Raw genomic sequence first — 24,788 nt, forward strand, 5'->3', positions numbered from 1 at the left:
ATTTATCATTTGTCCTTTTTTTAAAAAATTGAGGTATAGTTGATTTATGACATTATATTAGTTGCAGGTGTACAACACAGAGATTCAAAATTTTTTTAGATTATACTCCATTTAAAGTTATTATAAAATACTGGCTACATTCCCTGTGCTTATCATTTGTGCTTTTAAAGAGACTTTTAATGCTCTGAGTCTCTTTTCTTCTCCAAATAAGCCATGGAACACTGGATTCACATTTGCATTTCCAACCACTAGAAAGAAATGAAGCAGCCTCCCTGGATGTAATTTAGTGGTGCTAGCAGCAAGAACCCTGAAGACGAATTTTTAACTATCCCTCTCACTTATGCTAATCTCTTTGACCAAACTATCACTTTGTTTAAGGTAGTGTTACTCAAAATGTGCTCAGGCCAGCACCATCTGTATCACCTGTGATCTTGTTAGAAATGCAAATTAATAGGCCCCGCACCATCCTATTGAATCTGACCCTCTAGGGGATGAGGACCAGGAAATTTTCTTGTTGCTGTTAGTCTGTTTTTCTTTTTTAATTTCTTTTTTTATTGAAGTATAGTTGATTTACAATCTTGTGTTAATTTCTACTGTACAGGAAAGTGATTCAGTTATACATATAAATATTCTTTTTTAAATATTCTTTTCCATTATGGTTTATCATAGGATATTGAATATAGTTCTCTGTGCTATACAGTAGGACCTTGTTGTTTATCCATTCTGTATATAATAGCTTACACCTGCTAACCCCAAACTCCCACTCCATCCCTCCCCCAACCCCCCCCCACCACCTTGGCAACCACAGGTCTGTTCTCCATGTCTGTGAGTCTATTTCTGTTTCGTAGATAGGTTCATTTGTGTCATACAGCATTTTAGATTCCACATATAAGTGATTTCATATGGTATTTATCTTTCTCTTTTTGACTTACTTCAATTAGTATAATAATCTCTAGTTGCATACATGTTGCTGCAAATGGCATTATTTAGTTCTTTTTTATGGCTGAGTAGTACTCCATTGTATATATATATACACCACATCTTCTTTATCTGTTCATCTGTCAATGGACATTTAGGTTGTGCAGGAAACTTTTAATGAGCTCTTCAGGAGATTCTTAAGCATCAAAAGTTAGGACACTGGTCCTCAACTCTGTACATTAGAATCATCTGGGAAGCTTTTTTCAAAAAAAATACCAAAAACCAGGAATACAACCAAATAAATCCAGAATTTCTTGGGGTGGGGTCTGGATATGTTCTTAAAAGTTCTCTGGGGGCTTTCCTGGTGGCGCAGTGGTTAAGAATCCACCTGCCAATGCAGGGGACACAGGTTTGAACCGTGGTCCGGGAAGATCCCACGTGCCACGGAGCAACTAAGCCCACGCGCCACAACTACTGAGCCTGCGCTCTAGAGCCCATTAGCCACAACTACTGAGCCCACGTGCCTAGAGTCCATGCTCTGCAACAAGAAAAGCCACCTCAATGAGAAGCCCGCGCACGGCAAAGAAGAGTAGCCCCCACTTACTGCAACTAGAGAAAGCCCGTGTGCAGCAACGAAGACCCAACACAGCCAAAAATAAATTAATTAATTAATTAATTTTTTAAAAAAGTTCTCTAGGTGATTTTAATGTAGAACCACTGTTCTAAGAGAAAAGCAAAATCTGTGATTTGCTTTAAGACTATCATTAGCTGCTGACTCACTGTTAATACCAAGCCAATTAATTTGCTAACACTTGAGAAAATTACATGACCTTTGTTTTATCTTCTAATCCAGCTTCTCTTTGTTATGTATAAATTTTTCTTACATTCATCAAGCTAAATTTTTTCTTTGAAACTTTTTATTAGAATTTCAAACATAAAGTATAATAGGAAGAATAACATAAAGCAGTGGTTCTCTAACTTTAATGTGTATTAGAATTACCTAGAGGGATTGTTAAAATAAATTGCTGGGCTCCAGTTTCTGATTTAGTAGATCTAGGGTGGGGGCCAAAGTGTTTGCATTCTAACAAGTTCCCAGGTGGTGCTCAAGCTTCTGGTCCAGCAACCACACTTTGAGAATGGCTGGTATAATGAAGCCCCATTACCCAGTTTCCAACAATTATCAACTAATAGGTAATTCTTATCTCATGTGTACTACCACCACGGCCCAGATCATTTTGAGCAGTCCCTCACATCATATCATTTCATCACAAAATACGTCGGCATATATCACTAAAAACACAAAGATTTTTTAACCCAACCTCAATACCATTATTAAACCTAAAAACAGTTAACAGTAACTCCTTAATATTATCATAGTATCTAGTCACTGTTCAAATTTTTCCAATTGTCCTTTTTTGTCTTCAGTTTGTTGGAATTAAGATACAAATAAGGTACAATCATTTTGATTGGCTGCGAAGTCTCTTACATTTCTTTTGATCTATAAGTTCTCCTTACACATGTTCTTTTCCCTTGAAATTTTCTGTGGTTGAAGAAACTGGGTCATGTCCTGTTGTTTCCCATAGTCTGGATTTTACCATCTGTATTCTCATGGTGTTAACATGTTAGTCTGTCCCCTTTATTTCTTGTTAATTGATAGTTAGATCTAGAGTCTTGATCAGATTCAGGTTAGATTTTTTTGGCAAGAAAACTTCGTAAGTGATGTTGTGTACTTCCAGCAGGAAGCATTTAATGTCCGAATGTCTTCTTATGCTGTTAGCAAATGATAATCATTGCCTAGGAGGACTAATTCACTTATAGTTGCAAAATGGTAATATTCCAATCCTTCTTTCTTCATTTACTAACTGTAATAGTGCTACAAAAAGAAACATCTCCTCAACTATTTGGTAACCCTGGGATACAGTTCATATATCAAAGGCAGAATAAATTCTTGATTATTTCCCCTTAATTATTAGTTTTCAAAAATATAAATTTGAATAGTGACTTAATATTATCAGTAGATAATTGATAATATTAAGAAAGTACTGTTAACTGTTTTTAGGTTTAATAATGGTATTCAGGTTAGGTTAAAAAAATTCTTTGTGTTAGTGATATATACTGAAATATTTAGTGATGAAAAGATGTAATGTCAGGGATTTGCTCTAAATGATCTGAGCCATGGAGAAGTAGGTGGTGGTATAGATGAGATAAGAATTAGCCATTACTTAATAATTGTTGGGTAATGGGTAAATAAAGATTCATTATACCAGTTGGTTCCCTTGTAACTTCCAAATGTAACCAAGAAATGTTACTGTTTAGTGTCAAGAACTCATTAATTTTAACATATTTGATGTGTTTTTATAAATACAGTGCTCCAATTGGCCCAATTTTAGCCAGTGGAATCCCCTTTCAGTTGGTTCTTTAATCTTTTTGACAGAACCCTGTAGTTTTTGATCACTTCCCCTGCTTTGTACAATGACAAAATGTTCCAGTCTCATTTTTATATTTCCTGACCCACACCTGGCATCAGTCTTTGCTTCAGTGAGTCATGGTTCACTTTATGGAAATACGGAAAATAGTACTGAAAAAAACCCCCCAAGTGCTAAGGGCGCTCGCTGTTACTGAGTTAGTTGATCATTAAAGCCTTTTCTAGGCCTTTTTAATAGACAGAACTATGAAATTTTTTCAATAACTCAAACTGATACTTCCAAATCAAATCCAGGAACTGTAGGATTTTTATTTACCCTCTCCAATCTTACCTCAGTATCTGCTTTCACTTAGCCAAAAATCCCAGCTCTTAAGAACATCAATATAAATACTCAGAATAACAACATCAACACCACAAGCAAATAGTTACAAAAGAGTTAAAAATTTTTTTTTCATTCTTTTGCCCTTAAGCTTATTTCCCTTTTTTAAAAAATGACAACTTTATTGAGATATATTTCACGTTATAAAATTCTCCCTTTTAAAGTATAGAATTCAGTAGTTTTCTTAGTGTAGTCAGAGTTGTGCAACCATCACCACTACTAATTTCAGAACATGTTTATCACCACAAAAAGAAACACATGCCCATTAGCAGACACTCCCATTCCCCCCACCCTCACCCCCAAGCTCCTGGTAACCACTAATCTACTTTCATTTTCTATTCTGGCCATTTCATGTAAATGAAATAATACACTACGTGGCCTTTTGTGTCTGGCTTCTTTCACTTAGCATAATGCTTTCAAGGTTCATCCATGTTGTAGCATGCATCAGTATGTCATTCCTTTTTACTGTCAAGTAATATAGTATTGTATGGATATACCATATTTTGTTTCTCCATTCATCATTTGATGGGCATTTGAGTTTTTCAACTTTTTTTACTATTATGAATAATGCTGCTATGAACATCTGTGTACAGGTTACTGTGTGGACATGTTTTCAATTCTCTTGTATACATACCTAGGAGTGGAATTGCTGTGTCTATGGTAACTCTATGTTTAACATTTTGAGAAACTGCCAAAATGTTTTCCAAAGTCTTAGGATAATTTTCTGTTGAGTCTCCACTGTAAGTACAAGGAACAGACAATCAAATTATTTAAAGTCATTTGGACTAGCTCCTCTCCGGGTAGGTATACAAATGACTGAATACACAATTAGGCTCATTTTTTTCATTTACTTTGGTTTTAGGATTTGCTTTCTAAAAATTTAATTTTGTTTTATAATTATGTAAAATATTTACGGGTATCAAAATTAAATTTACCCAAAAAGTATATAAAACAAGGTATAATCAAAGAAGTCCAACTTCTATCCCTTTTCTCTCTCCTATTCTCTCCTTCTCAATATTTATAATTATTTTTTAATTTTATGTTTTATCCTTATATCTTCCTTCATTATAAGTATGTATGTGCAGAGCTGCGTGTGTGTCTGTGTGTGTGTGTGCACGCACCAGCATTTATCTAAGAAAGGGGTAGGAGTAGTGATACAAGTATGTCCAATATGAAGACATTATCTATTGTAGTATATGGATATACATATTCTTTTATAGTTATTGATAGTATGATCAATATGTTTTTACGTACTCTGTATATCCATACACGTGACTTCCAGATTGCTATAGCTGAAGCTAAAATTCTCCAGTAGACTCCTTGAAAGACTCATGGCAATAACATTCCTTGAGTTCTTGCATGTTTATACCAGTATGCTTATGACCTTTATACTTAAAAGTCAGAATAGCTGTAGTATCCTATGTTAAGCATTGTACAGTGACGCTATTAAAATCTGACGGCATTCTGATTTTCCTCCATTTATGAGTGACTTGTTCTTTTCCTTGGATGCCCACAGGACTTATTTCTTCTTCTTTAAACTCCTACAGTTTTATTAGTGTATATCTGGGTGTTGGCCATCTGGGTCAATTCTCCTAGGTATCTGGTATGCCTTTTCAATATCAATTTCAGATCCCTTAGGTCTGAGAAAATCTTTCTTGAATAGTGGCTTTTAGTATTTTTCTGTTCAATGCCTTGGACTTCTCCTTTAGAGATTCCTATTATATGTACTTCAGATTTTCTCTGCCAATCTTCTGTATCTATCACTTTCTATCAAACTTTGTATGTCTTTTGCCATTTCCTTGCTTCCATTTCACATTCTATTTATTTTAAGGCATCATCCACTGTGTTCATTTGCTCTTATATTCCTTCTACTTTGGTCTTCATTTCTGTAATAATTTTTCCTTTTTTAAATAATTCCCTCCTGAGTTCTGTCACCTCTCCTTAAAAGTCTCCCATTCTCCCGTCACCTCATTTCCTAGTTTTTCTAATTCTGATTTATATGGTTATTTCATGGCTTTTGTCATGGTTTTAAAACATCCTTCAACTTCTTTTGAATTAACTGGTTGCAGTGCTTGTCTGTTTATGGCACGGTTTTGTTGTCTTTGGCAACATTATGTGATTTGACTGTGATCCTGATCTGCTCATTTTTAAGTGAAATGGGTTTTGCTGTACTTTTGGGAGGAAGGGATGTTCCAGAAGGATAGCTCTAGAGCTCTCTCTTCTGTTGTTTTCTCACAGTGATTAAAAAAAAAAAAAAAGCCTCCATTTTTTGAGACTAGCATTCTCTGCTTCTTCTCCAATTTTATTTGGATCTATTCTCATCTTTGCTCAATTGTGTCTGTTCTAATCAAACTGGATTTTAATCTCAGCAATTTCTGCAGTACAGGGCTTTGTCCCAAAAGGAAGCTTGATGTGTTAGTTTGAAGAGTACATTCGACCCAGACATCTCCAGCACTGTCAGATCCTGTCATGATCCCCTTGCACTTACTCAGAATTGGATTCTACAGAAATTTCTTTCCAGTTTCAGCTGCTGTTCTCAGATTGGTGTGTCTCACTTTCAGGTATTTGTTGGTGATTTGGGAGTTCTTCTTTTCTTGTGGTCTTAGAAACCTGGTTACCTTTGCTCTGCTTCCTCATACACAGATGCTGATACCATGTATACCTGTCAATGGTACTTCTGGGAAAATCGCTTGTATTTAGGGTTTTGTAGGGATAGAGTACCACCCACTTTTGCTGTAGTTGCTATCTGTAGGTTTCGGTTATAGTCTTTTCCTTTCTCTGTTTTATGAGGAGATCTGAGAGGATTGAGAAACTATGCCACTATACCCAACAACATGGATAAATCTCACAGATATATGGTTGAATGGAAAAAGTCAGACAAAAGTATAAATACCATATGATTTCATTTATATAAAGGTCAAAACAAGCAAAACTGATCTGTGAGGACAGAAGTCAGAATAGTAATTACTGTGGAGGGGTAACTGACGGGGGGAGGCACAAAGGAAATTTCTGGGTTGTTGATAATGTTCTATATCAATATGGGCGATGGCTTCTTGGGTACTTGTATATATAAATAATACTGAGCTGTACACATAAGATACTGTATATGTTTTATCTCAATTTTTAAAAAATGCTGCCTCTGCCATTATCATTCCCCCAACCTATTTTATTGAAATTATACTTTGTTTTCATATTTTGAGACATAATATTGATCTAAAATAAGTAAACATCAATACTAAAAAATAAAAGGATATATATAAAAATATTTATTTATAGTAATCATAATCATGTAAAAATGTCTGCTCAATGACTTGTAAGGTACACAGAAAATGAAAATATTTGATTTTTTTGTATGTTATGGTTATGGGTATTATTTTTTCTATTTTTTGTTATCATTATTTTTGTTATACTGTTTTTTGCCAAAAATGTCTTCAATATATAAGCTGTCTTGTGTATTTAATTAAACTAATTAATACTAATTACTATTTGTGCCTTCACAATACTGGTAAGGTGTTCTATTTTTTTTCATAATTCCAAGCAATAAGTTGTAGCTAACACGGTTTTCTTAGAATACAGAATATGAAAAAGTATACATAAATTACTTTTGACTTGGATAAGTGAAAATAATTTATAAAAAAATAACAGTATGAATGAGTAAAAACACAAGAAAAACAACAGAAAAAGTAATTATTATAAAAGTTTATGGAACACAAATGTGATCTGTATTCACAAGACGTTATCCAAGTAAAACACCAATTTTTTTTTTTAACACCTTTTTTGGAGTATAATTGCTTTACAAGGTGTGTTAGTTTCTGTTTTATAACGAAGTGAATCAGCTATACATATACATCTATGCCCATATCTCCTCCCTCTCGTATCTCCCTCCCACCCTCCCTATCCCACCCCTCTAGGTGGTCACAAAGCACGGAGCTGATCTCCCTGTGCTGTGCGGCTGCTTCCCACTAGCTATCTATTTTACGTTTGGTAGTGTATATATGTCCATGCCACTCTCTCACTTCGTCCCAGCTTACCCTTCCCCCTCCCTGTGTCCTCAAGTTCATTCTCTATGTCTGTGTCTTTATTCCTGTCCTGCCCCTAGGTTCTTCAGATCCTTTTTTTTTTTTTTTTAAAGATTCCATACATATGCGTTAGCATACGGTATTTGGTTTTCTCTTTCTGACTTACTTCACTCTGTATGACAGTCTCTAGGTCCATCCACCTCACTACAAATAGCTCAATTTCGTTTCTTTTTATGGCTGAGTAATATTCCATACTGCCTCTTCACAGGCAGCTCAAAATAATACTGGTTGAACAATGGAATATTACTCAACCAATGTTACTTTGAGCTGTCTGTGAAGAAGCACTATGTCACTGAACAAGAATACACAGTCAGCTGCTGTCATGCTTTTGAGAGACTTCGCAATATACAGGCATACTTTGTTTTATTGCACTTTACTTTCTTGTACATTGTAGATATTGCATTTTTTACAAATTGAAGGTTTGTGGCAACCCTGTGTCGAGCAAGCCTATCAAGCAACATTTTTCCAATAGCATTTGGTCACCTCATGTCTCTGCGTCACATTTTGGTAATTCTAGCAATATTTCAAAATTTTTCGTTATTATTGTATTTGTTACGGTGATCTATGATCAGTGATTTTTGACGTTACCATTTTATAACTGGAGACTGAAGATGTGACCAAATTACTACAATCTCATAATAAAAGTTTAACGGATGAAGAGTTGCTTCTTCTGGATGAGCAAAGAAAGTGGTTCTTGAGATGGAATCTACTCCTAGGGAAGATGTTGTTAAGATTATAGAAATGACATCAAAGGATTTAGAATATAATATGAACTTAGTTAATAAGGCAGTGGCAGGGTTTAAGAGGATTAACGCCAATTTTGAAAGAAGTTCTGCTGTGGGTAAAATGCCGTCAAACAGCATTGCGTGCTACAGAGAAACTGTCTGTGAAAGGAAGAGTCGATCGATCCTCATTTTAAGAAATGTCCACAGCCTCCCCACCCTTCAGCAGCCACCACCCTCATGAGGCAGCTGCATCAACATCCAGGCAAGACCCTCCACCAGCAAAAGATTATGACCACTGAAAGCTCAGATGATGGTTAGCATTCCTTTACCAACAGATTATTTTTTAATTAAGGTATGCACATTGTTTTTTTAAAACATAATGCTATTGCACACATAACAGACTACAGTATAGTGTAAACATAACTTTTATAGGCACCAGGAAACCAAAAAATTCATGTGACTCCCTTTATTGTGATATTTGCCTTATTGTGATGGTCTAGAACCAAACCCGGAATATCTCCAGCAATATCTCTGAGGTATGCCTGTATTTTTGTCCAAAGGCAGTCTTGAAAAGTTGTCAGGCTGGCCAGTTTAGCTTTGGCTATGGGCAAATATCACTGGCACCTCCCCAAATATCCAGGACCTTGATGGTGTTCTATGGCTAGCCAAAAATTCTCCCCATAAAGACCCATCTCCCGGGCTTCCCTGGTGGCGCAGCGGTTGAGAATTTGCCTGCCAATGCAGGGGACACGGGTTCGAGCCTTGGGCTGGGAAGATCCCACATGCCACGGAGCAACTAGGCCCGTGAGCCACAACTACTGAGCCTGCGCGTCTGGAGCCTGTGCTCCGCAACAAGAGAGGCCGCGACAGTGAGAGGACCGGGCACCGCAATGAAGAGTGGCCCCCGCTTGCTGCAACTAGAGAGAGCCCTCACACAGAAACGAAGACCCAACACAGCCAATAAATAAATAAATAAATAAATAAATAAATAAATAAATAAATAAATAAATAAAAAGAAGCTCTTTAAAAAAAAAAAAATCTCCCTGGGTAATAGTATCTATGCCTCTCTTTTCACACTCTCATCCAAAATCTGCTCTCGGCTAGCCAAATTACCTAGAAAAGAACCTGATAACAACAAGTTCAATGTGTTACACCCATGATACTATTATATTTTAAGAAATAACAAGTTCTTAAAGCAAAGCAATAAAGCTAATAGGAGAAAATTTGACACCAGTAAAGAGGTGGTGAAAGCCTTCCCCAAACATTCCACCCATGTAACTCATTGCTAAGATTGGCTCCGTACCTCAGTTACATAGATGTTTTTCTATTACTGCTGTAACAAATTACCACAAACTTAGAGGCTTAAAACAACACAACTTTATTATCTTACAGTTCTATAGGTCATAAATCCAACATGGGTTTCACTAAGCTAAAATAAAGGTGTTGTTGGCAAAGCTGCATTTCTTTTCAGAGGCTTTGGGGGAGGATCCATTTCCTTGATTATTCAGGATGTTAGCAGAATTCAGTTTCTTACACTTGTAGGACTGAGGTCCCCATTTCCATGCTGGCCATTTGTAGGTTCTAGAGGCCACCTGCATTCCTTGGCTGTGGGTCCCCTTCCCCCTCCTTTAAAGCCAGCAACAGAGGTCGAGTTGCTCTAACTTTGAATGTCTCCTCGTCCTTCATCTTCTAACCCAGCTGGGAAAGATTCTCTGCTTTTAAGTACTCATATGATTAGTTTGGGCCATCCTGAGTAATCCAGGATGGTGTTACCATCTAAAGGTCCACACCCTTAACTATATGTGCAAAGTCCCTTTTGCCATTTAAGGTAACATTCACAGGTTCTGGGGATTAGGGCATGGGCATCTTTGGGGGCCCATTATTTGGCCTACCACAAAATTATAGCAATCAATTTGGGTACTTTAAAAGCATGTTCATTTTTTTACTAAAGATTCACATATGAGCATAAACACATGAAACAATATTTTTACCACTTTTAAAAAGTAGTTTGGGGCTTCCGTGGTGGCGCAGTGGTTGAGACTCTGCCTGCCAATGCAGGGGACACGGGTTCGAGCCCTGGTCTGGGAAGATCCCACATGCCGCCGAGCAACTAAGCCTGTGCGCCACAATTGCTGAGCCTGCGCGTCTGGAGCCTGTGCTCTGCAACAAGAGAGGCCGCGATAGTGAGAGGCCCGCGCACCGCGATGGAGAGTGGCCCCCACTTGCCGCAACTAGAGAAAGCCCTCGCACAGAAACGAAGACCCAACACAACCATAAATTAATTAATTAATTAATTTAAAAAAAAAGTAGTTTGGGGTTTGTGGTTTTGACTTTCAAAAGGCTTAGTCACATTAATTTGACCATGTTGTCACCAAGTGGTAGTAGAATCTTGGTATTATTCATGCGGGACTGAATGATCAAGGATATATATGTATGTGTATGTGTGTATATGTATATAAACACACACATATATATAAAATATTTTAAAATTTTTGAACAAGTTGCTTTTAGAAAGAAAAAAGAACAAAATTAGTTTATAGAATCAAGCAAAATAGGCATTTAATATTCCATCATGTGAATTGTACAAAAAGCATTGAGATTATATTAAGAAAAAGAAAGCTATCATTTTTCAGGAATATTTCCTAATAGTATGAAAAATTAGACTATGAGACACAGCCTTCCTCAGAGAAAATATGGATAATCTTGGAATACTGGGGGGAAAAGTTCTTAAGGAACAATTTTAAATTGTCAAATCTATAGCCCCTAACAAATAATACTGTAAATAATTAGATATGGACTAATTAAAAAATCTGAAAAAAATCTGTAGAATTCTTTAAAAGAAGGAAGAGTAAATAAGGGGAAGATAATTTCACTAAAGACAATGAAATAAAAGGAAACAACATCTTTTCTTAGATCAAAATAAAGGATTTTTTTTTACATGATTGGTATCTCTGGCAATGACTAATCAGAATGTGTGAATATTGAAGTTTGATTTATGAGGTATTTATAAATAAAAGAAAATACGAGAGATATTTTAGAAGAGGAAACTACAGCTTCTCCCCCAAATGGAGGGCAGAGGAACAATGACATACTGCGTATGAGGAGTCAGAGCTGGAAAGGCCCATGTATTTTGTGTGATTTTAGCATATGCACATCTAGAGAACATTTGTCAAACAGAAGTAAAGTTCTGTGCTTCTAGAAATAGAGAATTACATTTAGATTTTTAGGTACCAAAATCAGAAAAAAGCAAATTCATATTTGTGCTTCTTGGTGAAAAACAACAACAACACATGGTTTGTTGTTCATTTAAAAAAAGGTTTTTTAATGTTTTTTAAGTTACTCCATCAGAGAGGAAGTTTACTTTAACCAATTTAGCCTCATCCAAAATAAGTACAGACATATCTGAAAATTTACCATTATTCTATTCTTTATTCATTCTCCCACAATTATAACCTTTGCCATTAAATAACTATGTTATTACATTATCTGTTTACATATCAGTACTCTCAAAAGAGGTGAGCTACTCCTAGAGTACAGGTATGGATGTTATTCCTTGAATAGTCAGAGTATCACACAGAACTTAACACACACGAATATTTGTTGAATGGATGAATGAATGTGCCATTGTCTTTAAGCAAGCCTTCCTTCCCAGAGCTTAACCATGACTTCAACCAAACACGACTTTTAAAATTTAAAAAAATCCAAGGAGCAAATTAAAAGCCAAAGATTTACAAATTTTAAACTAGCCATCTCAAAAACATCAACCAAACTGACTAAATGGATCAATTCTAGTAACACTAGTCAAAATGCTACAATGGAAGTCATTAATTGAGTTACATCAGTTGAGTTAATGTAAGTCATTAAAAACCAAAACAATATATTTTGTCTGTACAATGATGCGTTAAAACGCAACATTTGGAATTCCCTGGTGGCACAGTGGTTAAGAATCCGCCTGTCAATGCAGAGGACATGGGTTCGAGCCCTGGTCCGGGAAGACCCCACATGCCGTGGAACAACTAAGCCCGTGCGCCACAACTACTGAGCCCATGTGCCACAACTACTGAAGCCTGAGTGCCTAGAGCCTGTGCTCTGCAACAAGAGAAGCCACCACAATGAGAAGCCTGTGCACCACAACTAGAGAAAGCCTGCGTGCAGCAACGAAGACCCAGCACAGCCAAAAAAATAAATTAATTTATTTTTTAAAAAATGCAAGATTTATGGAACATCTATATGTTAAGTGGTTTATTTTTAAACAAATTTATTTATTTTATTTATTTTATTTTGGGCTGCATTGGGTCTTCGTTGCTGCGCGCGGGCTTTCTCTAGTTGCGGCGAGCGGGGGCTACTCTTCATTGTGGTGCGTGGGCTTCTCATTGCAGTGGCCTCTCTTGTTGCAGAGCACGGGCTCTAGGCGCGCGGGCTTCAGTACTTGTGGCATGAGGGCTCTGTAGTTGTGGCTCGCAGGCTCTAGAGCGCAGGCTCAGTAGTTGTGGCGCGTGGGCTTAGTTGCTCCGCGGCATGTGGGATCTTCCCGGACCAGGGCTAGAACCCATGTCCCCTGCACTGTCAGGCGATTCTTAACCACTGCGCCACCAAGGAAGCCCTTAAGTGTTGATTTTAAAAAGATTAAAAGTAAATTCTGTAATAGAACTCTGATGTTGTATTGCTTGCTAAGCTTCTCAATTCTGAACAACAGGGTCTTATTACTGTAAAGGCAGCCCAGTTCCCTTACTTTATGTTTACATTTTATGGCTTTATGGTTTCTAGCAAAGTTGGTTTTATAGCAAATCTGAAAATACAATTCTAATTTTCATTATAAAGACAGAAATTTATTCATGTAGAAAGAAAAACTTTCAGAGAATTAAACTGAAAATTTTTGGCAAATATGGCTAAGGAGGCTTTGAAACACAAATGGCAACCTCCTCCATTTTCTAGGACCTGGCCCTCTCCAGCAATCCCTATGGTTACTGCATTAGAGTCCTGATGACCATGTTTATACAACATACCCCAACCTGATTGACCAGGCATGAGTTCTTAACCAAGGTTGGGCCAGTGACCCCTTCCCTGAGGGCATTTAAAACTAGGACTAAGATTCTTACCTCAGTCTGGCTACTCTCCCGAGTAGAGATGTATACTTGAGAACTGTTGACATTTGTCACTTTCCAGCAGGTAAACTGGGGAGGGTTGGGGAGGGGTCAGTTTGCTGGGAAAGGACAAAGAGGAGGGATATGCAGAGAGAAAAGCAGAGGGAAAAGGCACAAAGGAACCACATTGTGTGTTTTCTTAGCATTCCAGTTTCTGATTCCTGAGGCCTAGCTACATCCTTGCTCTGGTTTCTAGAAGATAACCCTGTAATTTTAGAGCAAATTGCTCTTTTTTGCTTAATGGTTTCTGTTACTTACACCCAACTATAATAAAATGTAGGATAAGTCTGAAGTTCTAGGATCAGCCACACTTCTCTAGCACTACCTCAGTTTTTCCCACTTCTGGCACATCATGTAGAGTGCTACTTCCTCCTCTACGAACCTTATTTTAAAAAACAAAGACGCACCACACTAATACTACTCAGGAAAGGAAGCAAGCAATATGTCCAGTGCCCATGGAAAAGGCATCATAGAACTGTGGAGTTGAAAGGAGAGAGGCGATCACTTAGCCCAGATCATCTATTTTATAGATGAAGAACCTGAAGGCCCAGAAGAAACCTTTAACTTTGTAAATTCACCACTGGAGTCTTGACTCCAGGGCTCTACAAACATATCAATACTATTCCTACATTAAAATAAAATAAAATAAAATAAAATAAGCAATCATACTGGACAGCACCATGCAGAGAACAATTGAGAATTCGTCTTCAAATTGTTGACGTATTAAAGGATATTACATCTCTTTGAGGGAGGATACCATTTTTTTCCCCTGTATTCTGTCAAACTGCTTAGGATACCATTTTTTTTCTCTGTATTCTGTCAAATTCCCAACAGGGAAATGAGAGCTATTTAAACTAAAAAAAACATGACTTGATTATAACAACTTCTAAAAGTACTTCCTAAATGTCAACTTCACTCTTCTCTTTACTACTTCTACATAAATATACTAGAGTAAAAGGATCCTCAAAAGCATATCTTTAGCCAAGTTGGATTAATTCAATTCATAAAATTGTGCATTCACAAATTAAGTTTAGGAGGAAAAGAAAATAGACGCAAAGTTTCTTATTTTTCTTTAAGGTACACTAACGATTTTTAATATCAATATTCTCTCTAATATACCAGGAATTGGCAAATTGCAGGCTGTCTTAAATTACGTGCTGACATACATAATTGACAATGAAAAGTTACATATAGCAGTATGACCAGTTACTGCAGATGATGAATCATTGCAATTATTTTAACTGAATGGGAGAATGAATGGAGGGAAGACTTTTTATTATGACTGATATTCAAGAACAGAGAAAATGAAAAAAGTTCTCTCTTACATAAGCAATAGCACCACCTGCTGATAAATAAAAGCAATGACGTCAGTTAATTTAAAATCTGGCCAAAGGTACTTTATATATTCAGATCTTTTCCCTTGAATTCTGTTCCACTTAACGTAATATAATGCAATTCATTAATATATTCTGTGTATTTATTTATAATAACTATGTTAATTTTAAAGTTTTTACCTTACATATTTGAATCATGCATTTAAAAAAATCAAAGGTAAAAATAAAATGTATTATGGAATCCAGGGGAAAATTTTAGTTTGTGTCTGATATTCCCTGACCACTTCTCCTAGAATAATGCCATCTCCCATACCTACCTTTATTTTTTTATAGCATTTATTACCACTTAACATATCATGTATTCATTCTGTTTGTTTATAGTCTTTTGTCTGCTGAAATAAAAACGCTCAAGAGCAGGGAGTTTATTTTTGTTTACTGCTGTTTCTTTTTTTTTTTCCTTTTTATTATTATTTTTTCTTTTTATTATTTATTTATTTATTTATTTATTTATTTTTATGGCTGCGTTGGGTCTTCGTTGCTGTGCGCGGGCTTTCTCTAGTTGCAGTGAGCGGGGGCTACTCTTTGTTGCAGTGCGCAGGCTTCTCATTGAGGTGGCTTCTCTTGTTACAGAGCACGGGCTCTAGGCGCATGGGCTTTAGTAGTTGTGGCACGTGGGCTTCAGTAGTTGTGGCTCTCAGGCTTTAGAGCACAGGCTCAGTAGTTGTGGCGCACGGGCTTAGTTGCTCCACGGCATGTGGGATCTTCACGGACCAGGGCTCGAACCCGTGTCCCCTGCATTGGCAGGTGGATTCTTAACCACTGCGCCACCAGGGAAGTCCTTTTTTTATTATCATTATTATTTTTTTTTTGGCTTCATCGGGTCTTAGTTGCGGCACGTGGGATCTTTCACTGCGGCACACGGGCTTCTCTCTAGTTGTGGTGTGTGGGTTTTCTCTCTCAAGTTGTGGTACGCAGGCTCCAGGGCACGTGGGTTCTGTAGTTTGCGGCCTCTGCACTCGGGCTCTCTCATTGAGGCACCCGAGCTCAGTAGTTGTGGCACATGGGCTTAGTTGCCCCATGGCATGTGGGATGTTAGTTCCCCGACCAGGGATCGAACACGCATCCCCTGCATTGGAAGGCGGATTCTTTACCACTGGACCCAAATGGGACTACCAGGGAAGTTCCACTTACTGCTGCTTTTTTAACACCTAGGGCAAGTGCCTGGCACATAATAGACTCTCAATAAACATTTGCAAAGAAATTAATGAATATGAAAATAAATGAACAAATGAATATGCAGTGCATTTTTAAGCTTCCTTGAAAGTATAATAGCTGTGTCAAAGACTTCAAGGATCTTGATAGACCTTGCCAAATTATGCTTGAGAAAAGCTGTACTTCAACACTTTATGAGGAGGCCCATTTCCCCATTTTCTCATGAGTGGGAAATGGCATTAGAAGAAATGAACCCATCACTGAAGAGACTGAATATACCTGGGGGCTCTGGAGGCATTTACAATACACTTCTTTTATCCTTTGCTCATTTTTTCTTCAGTTAAAGATTTTCTATTTGGTTCTTTTTTATAATTTCTATAAGACCACTGATTTAAAGTCTTTGTATAGTAAGTCCAATGATGGGCTTCTGGAGGGAGTTTCTATTTCTCTTTTTCCTATGAATGAGCCATACTTTGTATACTTGTAATTTTTGGTTAAAAAGTGGACGTTTTGAATATTATCATGTGGTAAACTCTGGAAATCAAATTCTTCCCCCCTCACCAGGACTTGATGTTGTTTCTTTTTGAGGGATACAGTCATCTGTTTATTTAGTGACTTTTCCAAATTATTTTTGCAAAGACTGTATTCCTTTCATGGATGGTCACTGAAGTCTTCATTCTGTTATCTCAGTGGTCAGCTAGCAACCTGACAGAGCCAAAAACAAAGAAAAAAATACTCTCCCACTCTGCCAATGGGCTCTGAGCTGGGGCACTCCTTCAACACTTAGCCAGGCCACCTATAATTCGGCCTTAGCCTTCACCTCCTGCCTGTGCAGAGCCCAAAGACCTGCCAGTATACTCCTCTAAAGTCTTTTCTGTGTGTCTGAGCATGTGTGTTGCACACTGAATTCCTCAGTATATGTGACAGCTCTCCAAAGCCCTTATTTTTCCATACATCTTCCTCCTCAGCCTCTTCCTTCCCAGGCTTTTTCGGTCTACCTGCAGCTTGCCCCATTCACCATCCCTTGCCCCAAGTGGCTGTGGGTAGTATGTCTTTACATGCTTTCAACAGATGCCACCTGGGAAGCTACTCCAGCTCTGAGAGATTTCCAAGGAAGGCAAAACAAAGACAAGCCTCTGTGCAGGTGTCTCAGGGGAACCAAAAAGCATAACTACAGTTTTCTAAGAACATGGTCCATATTGTTCCCCTGGCACCAACAAGCTGCACTAGAACTCAGGCTGCCATTCCCGTGGCCACTGCCAAGCTGGGAATGGGGGATGGTAGGCAGGTAAGCAAAAAACGCCACAATGCTTTCTTACCAAAATTTAGCACCCTCTTTCTTTCTTCATTAAGCATTTCCCTGGTTGCTACAAAGTTTTGGATTAGATTCCAGAGGTCTGATAAAGTTGATTCTGATTTTTTTTTTTTTTTTTGCCAGTTAATGGTTCCTTGAGTGGAGGGACCAATTCTTGGAGCTCCCTACTCTACCATTTTCTGCAACATCACTTCTCTTTTGTTTATTTTTATTGAAGAATTTTTTAAAGACCTTTACTGCATCTGTACCATTGATACACAGTCACTAAAAAAGGTTCACACTACACAAAATCATATAAAGAAGCAAAAGATCACCCAAATATAGTATTGGGTGTACCTTTAGCCACAATATTTAGTAGTTAGAGGTAGTTAGAGATATGGGTATACAATTTTATACAAGTGAGATCACAGAATAAAATCTGGTCTTTTTACTAAATAACTTACCATAGATAGCTTTCCAGGTTATTAAACATAATCCCTCTTCCCCGCTTTTAATGACTTGAGGGTATTCCATTTTAGGTATATAGAATATTAACCTAATCAGCCCCCCACTTGTGGACACTTTATTTCTGATTTCTACCATTATAATACTGCGATGAAATTGTTATGCATACATCTTTGTGTACTTGTCCAATGATCTTTAGAGTAAATTCCTAGAAATGAGGGGAAAAAAGATTGAAGAAATAAGAATAGAGCCTTGTTGACCTGTGGGACAACATCAAAGGTCTAAAAAATTTGTAATTGGACTTCCAGCAGGGAAGGGAATGGGGCAGAAAAAACTTGAAAAAATAATGGCCAAAATTTCCCCCAGTTTGGTGAAATCATAAATTTACATATTCAAGAAGTATAAAGAATCCCAAACAAGACAAATACAAAGAAAGTCATACACTATCAAACTACTGAAAACCAAAGACATAGAGAAAATCTGCAAAGCAGCCAGAGGTAAAGGCCACTTTACATTCAGGAGAGCAATGATACCAACAGTCACTTATTTCTCATCAAAAAACAATAAAGACCAAAAGAGAGTAGAACAATATCTTTAAAGTGCTGAAAGAAAGGAAAAACAACTCTGTCAACCCAGGCCTGTAAATCCAGCAAAGAGAAAAATAAAAACATTTTCAAATATACAAAAAGAAAGAAAATTCATCACCAGCAGTTATACACTATGAGATATGCCTAAAAGAAGATTTATAGGTTGAAGGAAAATTGTATCAGATGGAAATTAGTATCTTTAGGAAGAAATGAGAGCACTAGAAATGCTAAACATTTCTTTCTTCCTTAATTTCTTTAAAATGAATATGACTTTTAACAGCAAAAACTATATCATATTGTGATAGATGTAATACAATTATACATTAAGGAAAGGTGGGTAAATGGAATAACATGGACGCAAGGTTCTTATATTTTACATGAAATGGTATTATATTAACTCTAAGTAGTATGTGAGACAAAACAAGCACCAAGTAATGCTCATTCTCTGGTCAAGGGGCCAGGCAGAGGGGTTGCAATGCAGGATGGAACCCTTTGGACATAACTACCCTTCTCCAAACACACACCATGAAAGAAATCATGGCACTCTCCCCACCAGGCACTGTGTGCTGTGGAAACAGTGGGATGGAGCCCTGTGGAACATTCCCGCTCAGCACTCAAGTGAGCAGAGGTAGCACCTTTCCGCCTCCCCACGTGGTTCTGTAGAGACAGAGCCCCTCAGAACATTCCAGCCCTGCAATGCCAAAGCAGTGGCCCTCTCCAATGAGCACTGTGAAGGCTGCCCAGTGGGGCCCCCATCTCCCATCCCTGATTTGCACTAATGACAGCAAAGAGGCAGCACCCAACCCCCTCACTACAAGAGTTGGGGTAGGATTATGGAGAGGAGGGAACTGGAGAACGGTATTCTTTAAGTCTATGTATAAAGCCCTTGGAACACCATCAAGCGGCCTATTCATGCAACTGACTTGAATCAACACAGTAAAACCATGACAACTAACTGGACTATGGAATACCACCTAGGTTTCAAATTTGCCCCTGGGTTGAAAACAAGCAGGGCAAACCAGAATTGCACTGAAATGGCTTTGAAAATGAAATTGATATTTGAACAACAATCCACAAAAGTGAGCCAGGATGTGAATTCTGAACCAATACAGGTAACTTGCCTGCTTAAATAGAAGATGTAAATAGGAACAGGAGTTTCGTATCAGCCTAGTGAGGGTCTTTTTAGAAAATTCCAATTTTATGATGAAAGTCAATGGGAATATTAGATTTACTATATAACAACTGAGTTGGAGTAATGTACCTATACAAAAATATAAAAATTTCTGCTTTTTCAAATATTCTTCTCATCAGTCCATTTACATACATGCATAGTAAGGAATATATTCAAACCAAAACTTATTGTTTACAGCCTTCAAGCATTTGAGCTTTTTTCTCCCACTAGAAATATTTCTTGAAAAACATTAAAAGAAAATATTTACAAAAATCATATTTTTCTAGGCTTATTATTTCACAGATAACCTGAAAGTTTACACCAACATCATTCTTTAAGCCCTATATTAAAAAATTACTGTCCAATTTCTGTCAAGGAAGCCTAGATAAGAATCTTTAAAATGTTGATTAAGAACACTGCACTCAACTAAAAATCTGTTAAGAGCTCTCAAAACAGAGCTCTCAAGATAGAAATCTGATAAATTTGTAGCAAATCCTTCCTCAGGACCAGATTTTTATAATATCTAATATTGAAATTCTTCCACAGAATCTGGCCCTGGATAAATGATTACTACTATTAATTATACAACTTTAAGTTGCAGATTTTGAGGAAAAAAAAAGAAGCAAGGAGCTACGTTTATGAGTGACATTTCTAGGTTGAAGAGAACATGTACTTACTTCTTAAAAGAAGCCTTAATAAGTTTTTTTCAACAGATAAACAATTGTGTGAGAAAAGTATGCAGCACCAGCTGACTTAAATTTTCGGCTCTAACTTGACACCACTTACTCAGTAAGTAGAAAAGGTGAAGAATCTCAATAAGCATTGCCCTTCTTACCTTTCACCACACGAACTTGCCTTGACCCTCCAAATAGATTAGTTCTCATTACTAGGAACAGCCTGTACCTCCTTGTAAAATTTATTACAACTGTAATTAAATAACTGAGTGGGTAATTAATCATTTAATACCTGTCTTAGCAACAAGAAAGTAAACTCCACAAGGGGAATGTCTGCTTGGCATTTTTTAAAAAGATGTGCAGGAAGTAATTGTGCAGTAGGTAATTTGGTTTTGACTCAAAATGCTTATAGCATTTATATCTTAGTGAACAGAATTACTTCCCAATAAAGATGTATATGTTCTATATCACCTTAAAAACAATTTTCCATGTTTTAATTATATATACATATAAATTAAATAGCTTCAAAACTCAGCATTTGTTTAAAAAAGAAAGAAAACTGAATTACATGATTAGAGAATCCAATGAATTGTGCAAGCAAAATAAAATTAAAGGATAAATCTAGTTTTTTCCCTCTTCAAAAATTATACAAAGCATGTCTTTTATTTGAAAATTTTAGAAAATGCAGTTATGAAAAAAATCACCTATCACTTCAAACTGCAGGGATAACCATTGTTAAAACGTGTTATATTGTCAGACTATTTTTCTATTCATATATAGACACATATCTTTACACAAATAGGACCATCCTATGCATAAAATTTGTAACTTTTTTCTGACTATATATCTTAAAAATCTTTTCATGGCATTATGAAAGCAGATTATCACTTTTAATAACTATATAACAATCATCATAATAATTATATTCCATAATTAAATAATGTCCTAATGTTGGAGATTTAGGTTGCTTTTCATTTGTTAAACTATAAATAACACTTCACTGTCAGACTATTTTCTATCATATATAGACACATATCTTTACACAAATAGGACCATCCTATGCTAAAATTTGTAACTTTTTTCTGACTATATATCTTAAAAATCTTTTCATGGGCATTATGAAAGCAGATTATCACTTTTAATAACTATATAACAATCATCATAATAATTATATTCCATAATTAATAATGTCCTAATGTTGGAGATTTAGGTTGCTTTTCATTTGTTAAACTATAAATAACACTTCACTGAGCATTCTTTTTTTTTTTGGCCACGCCGCGCAGTTTGCGGGATCTTAGTTTCCTGACCAGGCCTCGCGGTGAAAGCACCGAGTCCTAACCACTGGACTGCCAGGGAAATTCCAATTGAGCATTCTTTATCCTACTATTTCTGTAGGTATAAATTCCTAGGGCCTGGAGTTGCTGGGTGGAGGGGTTTTACAGTATATGTACATTTCTTGGGGGTTCAACATACAATGTCAAATTATCCTCCAGAAAGTTTTGAACAAATCAACATACATATCTATTTCTAGATACCATTCTAGGAATAGACAGAACGTGGTTTAATCAAATAACTCATAAAATCTAAATGATAATCATATGAAGGGAGATCTTATAAAGTTAATAAAAATCATGCAAAAAGAAAAAATAATTGCATGCAAGAGTTCCAAATATTTTCTGTGAAAATACACAACAGAAGTAAAACAAAACAAAAAAATCCACTGGTAATTCAATGAATGTAAATGTTCCAATAGTATTTAAAACCAGTTATTTTGAAAGAATCAATTTAGAAAGTTGAGACAATATCATCACACACATTATTCATATACTATAAACATTTTCCCTGTAGCAAAATGATAGGGTATAGATCATTCTTGAGGACCAGATTCTTATAATATCTAATACTGAAATTCTGACACAAAATATGGCTCATGGATAAATGACTGCTACGATTAATTATACAACTTTAAGTAACAGATTATAAGAGATAAAATAATTATATCCCCAAAGTAATTTTAAATGAAGCAGACGCTAAGGAAGAATCAGAAGAATAAATTACTACATGAGTTTTTTTTTTTTAAGTTTATCTTTTCAATTAGACTACCCTTTTGATATCACCGTCATTGTCATTTACTATTTCATCTCTAAAATAAAAGTATTTTTTCTACAGTAGGGCAAGCACTATCACTCTCAGAACTGAGAAGGACTATCAAACATCTCACATGTTTTAAGTGTTCCTTCCAGTATGATCTGAGGATAACCAGGGAACTTCTTAAAAATACAACTCTCTGGACCCCATTCTCCTGAAATTTTGATTCATTACATTGCAAATGGGGGCTCAAGAATATGTATTTTAGCAATGCCCAGGTGATACTTATGAACTCTGAAATTTAGGTAACTTGATTTATTACTGTAATGATTACACAGGGATCGAATAAAATTATATTGCACAAAGCTAGCACAAATTATACCATACCATAAGAGAACATTATCCTCAGGCCAGCACCAAGACAGTAAGGTACTCAAGTTGAAATCCAAATAATTATTCTTGACTCTTCCCACTTTTTATAGCAAGAATTTATCCCCTAAACCTGCCCACTTCTTTCCATCCCCACTGCTATTCTCTATTATTCAGGCTAACATCATTTTCTTGTACTACTGCAATAGCCTCTAATTAGCCATCCTGCCTTCAGTCTACCTCCCCTCTAATCCAACCTCCCTGCTGACCTCACGGTATGCTTCCCTAAAATTCCACACCTAAAAGGTCACTTAACATGGATCCATGGCTCACCACTGCCCTGAGGATAAAATCCAAACTACTACAACCTCACTGACATTTTAATTTGTCTAACAAACAGTAATAATTCTTTGCCTTTACATGTTCTGTTCCCTCTTCTGCACCACTGTTCCTGATACCAAATCAGTATTTCCAATATTTGAATATTATCATGTCACTACCCACCGTCCATGGCTCTCTACTGACTAACATATTGGTTTTCCAACTTCATTGTTTTAGCTGTTCAAAGGAAATCTTATATTGGATGCTCAAATATCAAAGCTGATTAATGTAGAGATTTTCTGGGTGGAGGAGGACCAGGGGCTCAACCTCCTCACCTCTTTTCTACCCCACAGTAACCCCTAAGGGGGCTCCACATAAAATAACTAGATTTTAAAATAGTAAAATCTAGACTCTTTTAGATGGCAAACACAGATCTGGTCTGAGAATATCTTTTCTGTATTATCTCCTGGTACCATCCCATGCAAAATCTTATTGACATTGCACAAAAAGCACCATACTTCGATGCACAAGAGGTTCCTTCTGCCTACAACTCTCTTCTCCCACCATGTCTCCTTGAAGAAGTATTAATTCTTCAAGCCTCAGCTCTCAGTCAGTGTTCCACAGGCAGAGTTAGGCTCTGCCACTCCTCTATTGTGCTTGCACACAGCAACCTCATGTATAGCACTTACACAGTCTTATAGTCTGATTCTCCACTAGACTGCCAACAACTTGAGTGAAAATCTTTACATCTTCCCATCCCCAGTTTCCAAAATACTCTCTGATGACTAGTATATATTTGATATCTATTGAATAAAAGAAAATATATTTTAAATGTTAATCTCAAGTCTTAAAAAATTATTACAATATATTCAGTCTATTCAGTTGAACAAGGTAAGAACAAAATTCTTTTAGAAAATTTACTTGTCCCGAATAGTTGACATTCTAAAAATAGGTTTGGTGTTTAATTAAGTAAATCTTTAATTCAGTTATTCAGATCAATTCAATGCCCCAAGTTTTTAAAATTTTTAAATATTTTCATCAAAATGGCAAATTTAAATTATTATGCTTAAATTGACTTATTAGTGAATTACTGAGTATCTACTGCATTGTACAGATAATAGAGAATCATTAAGCTATAGGATCTTATAAACTACAGAGTCAAAAATAATATACATAAAACTAAAATGGATGATATAAGAGTATAATACACTGTGAAAATGAGAATATATATTCTATAGGCTGAGAATCATTGATAGAAGATCAGATGAAAATGAGATGGTCTAACTTAACATCCTTATGTTAAAACTAAGAAAAGAGATCTAGGTGAGAGGAAGTTAGAAAAACAGATAAATAAACTTTATCTATGGAAGGTATCATGAAAAGAAGTCAAATATGAAGTGAGCCTTAAAAAATAGGAAGAACTCATTAAGTATAAGAGATGAGAGCATTCCATGAAAAGAGAAGATGAGGATGTTAGTGAGGGGCAGAGAAGATTCATGAGTCTGATTTGAACACAGATACAAATTAGAGAGTTATGGGGAGAAAAGACAAGAGGTTTTATGGCACCAGGTTTCAGACAGCTTCAAAGTCAGGCAGAGGACTT

At 36.4% G+C, this 24,788-nt stretch overlaps 1 protein-coding gene across 4 annotated transcripts in view; it reads right to left on the reverse strand.

Annotated features, from left to right (window-relative positions):
• The window catches only part of IFT80 (intraflagellar transport 80), a 114,571-nt gene that overhangs the window by 47,554 nt on the left and 42,229 nt on the right, over nt 1-24,788 (reverse strand). The gene's annotated exons all lie outside the window — the stretch shown is intronic.

This window comes from Balaenoptera musculus, chromosome 4, assembly GCF_009873245.2.
Source record: "Balaenoptera musculus isolate JJ_BM4_2016_0621 chromosome 4, mBalMus1.pri.v3, whole genome shotgun sequence".
Lineage (NCBI taxonomy): Eukaryota > Metazoa > Chordata > Mammalia > Artiodactyla > Balaenopteridae > Balaenoptera > Balaenoptera musculus.